This window comes from Onthophagus taurus, chromosome 7 (assembly GCF_036711975.1).
Source record: "Onthophagus taurus isolate NC chromosome 7, IU_Otau_3.0, whole genome shotgun sequence".
Classification (NCBI taxonomy): Eukaryota; Metazoa; Arthropoda; class Insecta; order Coleoptera; family Scarabaeidae; genus Onthophagus; species Onthophagus taurus.
Genome location: NC_091972.1, coordinates 28,795,437 through 28,800,157, shown reverse-complemented (window position 1 = coordinate 28,800,157; position 4,721 = coordinate 28,795,437). Strand labels below are relative to the sequence as shown.

The 4,721-nt window shown below is 33.2% G+C and overlaps 1 long non-coding RNA gene across 1 annotated transcript; it reads right to left on the bottom strand.

Moving 5' to 3' along the window:
* Positions 1-3,781: 3,781 nt before the first annotated feature.
* On the bottom strand, positions 3,782-4,721 carry LOC139430851 (uncharacterized). Its single transcript, XR_011641224.1, has 4 exons — positions 4,309-4,721; positions 4,126-4,247; positions 3,980-4,070; positions 3,782-3,922 (listed from the first exon to the last, which is right to left on the bottom strand). It is a non-coding gene; the product is annotated as an uncharacterized lncRNA (long non-coding RNA).

Here is a 4,721-nt window from a genome sequence, read left to right as displayed (position 1 = left end):
TCTACGTCCCTCACAGGTTAACATCTGAATGTGATTGCGATACGGCGTTACATGCTCAAATCTATTTAGGTCAAATATGAACCGGATATGAATTTACTCAGAAGAATCACTGAGAGGTCGGGATAAACCGACCAGTCTTTTTAAAGAGTAAGAGCAAGCATAACATTTTTGAATTTGCGGTTTCCAAGACAATGCAGAATCCATAAGGACTGCAAGATTTTTAACTGTGTCAGAAAACCGTATGACATTTCCATCCAGCATCAGATCACTGCAGGTAGACAGATTAATCTTACCAAGTAATTGACGAGTTCCAAACACAATAGATTGCGTTTTAACTGAGTTCAACTTAAGTCCGTATCTCCGAGACCAGTTCAAGACCTTAGATAGATCGTTATTAAGTCGCACAATAGCTTCCGGAAATTCAGCAACAGTTGTAGTAGTATATATCTGGAGGTCGTCAGCATACAAATGATAATTACACGAGATATAACTAGTAACACTATTAACGAACAAAGAAAAAAGTAACGGACCCAATACACTGCCCTGAGGAACACCACATTTGATTGCACAAGCAGAAGAAATTGAAGAGTTAGCGCGTACGCACAAGGAGCGATGGGAAAGGTAAGATTGAAACCAAGAAACACAGGAGGGAGTGAATCCGTAGGCAGAAAGAGACGCCAAAAGAAGGCTGTGGTCGACATAATCAAAAGCCTTGCTGAAATCGAGCAGTACCAGCACAGTAACACATCTGTTGTCGCAGACATATCTAATATCATCAGTAACTTTAATGAGGGCAGTAGTTGTACTATGCCCACTGCGAAAACCCGATTGCAACTCATTGTGTAAGTTAAACCTCTCTAGAAATCCTTGAACCTGTAAATAAACTAAGCGCTCAAGAGCTGTTGATAGTACGGATAAAATTTAAATCGGACGGAAATCAGTGTTACATAAAGAGGACTTGGATTTGGGTATGGGAACGACATGAGCAACCTTCCAGACAGAGGGAAATAAAGGTCGCTCAAGAGAAAAGTTGAAGATATGAGTTAAGGGAGGAAGCACTATATCCAGGATAGGAAGAAGAAGGTTGGGACCGATACCATCAGAACCCACGCAAGAGGACTTCGAATAAGCGGTCACAAGCGTAAGAGATAAGGAGCAAGATTTAAGAGAGGTAAAAATTTCATTAATTGTTGCCGCCTTAGTTACGTCATCGATGATCAGGGGAGGCTCTGCAAAAAAAGTTTGCCATCGACTCACAATCAAGATCCATCTGGACAGACGGAGAGTCAATCGCTCCGAGAGACCTCATAGTCCTCCAAAATGTTCTCGGCGCGACTCGATGAAAATGATAAAAGTTGTAGGCCTTGAGAAAGACAAGGTTTATTGCGAGAAAAGATTTCAAAAAGCCCCAAAAACAAAAGTCTGACGCCGCACCGCCAGATTTGACGCAATGTTCGTCATCATTGCCCATCGTTAAAACGTCACATTAAAAGGACTTTTCGTGAATTTAACGTAGATTTTCAGGCACCCAAATATGCCAAAAAGTGTCTAAACGATTTCTGAGAAGATACTTTTAAGCGATTCCCAGACGACACTAATAGATGTCAGGAAGTCTCCGAAAACTAACTTATCAATGCTTTTCCTCGAATATCCAGATATTTTTAAGAATTATTAAGAAATTCTTACCTCAGAAATGATCTCAGATGTCAAAAAATCTCCAGACAAAACTTTTCCGTAGTTACCTAGACGTTTCTATGAAATTCTAAAATTATTATCAGAAAGTGTTTAAACGCATTCTGGATCACCTTAAATGTTACTTTAAACCAGGGCGAGAAAAAATTATAATTTCCTTTCTTTAATCAAAATTAACAGTATACTGGATTGCCTGCAAATACATATTATACAGTATGTCCCCGGATCGAGTTACAAAGAGGAAAAAAAAATTTGTTACTGATTTTTCAAACTTATCTCAGCATACATAATGCGTCGGATATGTTCAAACCACTAAATCGCACGAACTTTATATTCTAACTATAGAAGTTAACTAATTATTCCCATTTTTATGTAAAAATTATAGTTTTACTAAATTAAAAATTTTTCAAGTTCAATTTACGATATGCAACCATAGAAACCAATAAAATAAAATAAAAGTTACAACTTATGTTAGTGAAAAATATACGGACAAATCAAATTAAAATATGGCTAATTGAATAAAATATTTTAAATGTAAATTAATGTAATAACACACTATGTAAGTAATAAATATTATTTATTTGTAAGTGAACAAATCCTCATTCAAACAAATTCCTTCCCAATTCGACACACATTTGAAGACGAGTTCTAAATTCTTTATAAGAAGTACGAATTTCCGCCAGTGGTAGAGATTCTATCGCTTTAATTATTCTTAGTTTTAATAGTTCTACATCATCTTGTAATGGTTCACTGTAAACAATTTGTTTAAATCGTCCCCAAAAATAAAAATCCATAATTGTAAGATCAGGACTACGTGCTGGTCATCAAATAGGACCATTTCGTTCAATCCATTTTTGACTAAATTGTAAATTTAACCATTTGGCACAATGTGTGAATGGTAAGCTGGGCAACTGTCTTGCTGAAAGTACATTGACCGTATAAAATTTAAGGATAATTGGATTTACGTCGCTCCAATAACGACAATGCTGGGAAGAAACAATGTCATTTGTTGAAAAGCTATCTGAAAAGCAGCGTCTTCCTCATTTAGTCTCTTTGTCTGCTTCTTTATGGATAATACAGAACCCGTTTCCAAAAATTTTTTCATAAGTTTGCGAGCCTCAACATGAGATATTTTTGTGTCCGGATATTTTTGCTGGCATTTTTGTATAACTACACGAAAACATGATTCACTAGTACCATAGCACAGTACTAAATAAATTCTCTCTTTCACGGTTAACATCGCATGAAAAGACTTAATCACACCAATATAAGTTGTAACTTTTATGGTTTCTATGGTTACATATCATAAATTGAACTAGAAAAATTTTCAATTTAGAAAAAAGCCCAATTTTTACATAAAAATTGAAATAATTAGTTAACTTTTATAGTTAGAGTATAAAATTCATGCGATTTAGTAGTTTGAACATATCCGACGCATTATTTATGTTCAAAGTAAGTGAAGAAAATAAAAACGAAATTTATCCTACGATATACCTACCAAAAAATACCTACTATTAAAGCCAAAATCCATGGGACTTGACAAATTGCAAAAAAGTGCTTCCCTATCTGATGCTGTAAAAATGTGAAAGGAATTAGGAAGTGTACTTGAAGAAAGACATTCATCATTTATAAATTTAGCATATAACAAAATATAAATTGACGATAGAAGAGAATCATCTTGCTTTCTGAGGAAGTTATATCCAATGTTACTACTTTGCAATGGCCTGATAGGGAGAAACTTCTCCCAACTTTAAAACAATTTTTATGTGCTGTGTACTGCTTAGCTTCAGTAGCAACAAATTGGAAATGAAAAAAGCCAGCAAATTAGAATTTTTATATAAACTTTGCAATTCCTATGCATTGTTTTTTTTTGTTTTTGTTATAATAGGTATGTATTGTTTTTGTTTATCTTAGTTTTTAGTTGCCTGATTTTGATTTTCATTTCTTTTGATTTAAATCATGGATTGATATAAAAAAATTACTTGATCGAAAATTCTAGATAAGAACATTATAGAAATTGAATACTGAAAAATAAAAATTAAAAAAAAAATATATTTAATACATACCGCTTGATAATTAAATACTTAACAATAAGCAAAACTGGATAAAAATCCTTTCTTCATTGCATCATCTCCAGAAATACATAAAAAATACATACAGTTGTTGCATATAACTTATAATACGGTTTCATCCCTTGATAATGTACTCTACTAAAACAACAAAAACATTCCTAAAATATATTTATATTAAACCTTTATGATAAAAACTTGGAATATGGCAATCTTACTCTCCAGTTGAGTTGGATAATGATCGCTTGAAAATATTTGAGAGTTGAGGTCACCTTCTAGATCCATCTTAATCAATAAATAACCAGAATCCTTTTAAAAATAAATAATTAGATGGAGTTATAATTTAAAAGAAACAAATTATTACCTCAACATTTCTTTATCATACATTATATGTATGTACATCAGCAAAGAACTGTATCATTTCAGCAGTAGCTGCTTTCTCGTCCAATTCATATTCACTCGTCTCAATTATGGAAGTGGCCAATTCTTTTTAAATAAACGTAATAAAATCCAACGTAATTAATTACGCAGTAAGAAGCGTACTCACCTCAACACAATTTGGATCCATTTTATTAAACAATAATAAACGCGGTTTAAAGAAAATGAATTCCTCCCTCTCCGGTGTTTGGAGTTATAAATACTCTTGGAGGTTCTAAATAAAAAATAAAGGATTAAAAAAAAATGTTTGAAAAATTGAATTATGTAGAACAGCCTGTACAAAGAAAACTGTCATCCATTTGCGACAACACAAATCAAACCAATGATACCAACCGTAAATAAATAAAATTACCAATCTCAACAGAATTCTTCAATCATACCTACTTGCTGTCATACTCGCTTAATTGTGGAGCAATAATTCTAGTAAAAATCAAATCTAACGAAAATTCTTCAAATGGCGAGCTTCCCATTTTCGTTTAAATTTAAAATACACGAAATCTCCGAAGGATTTCAAACTTGTCT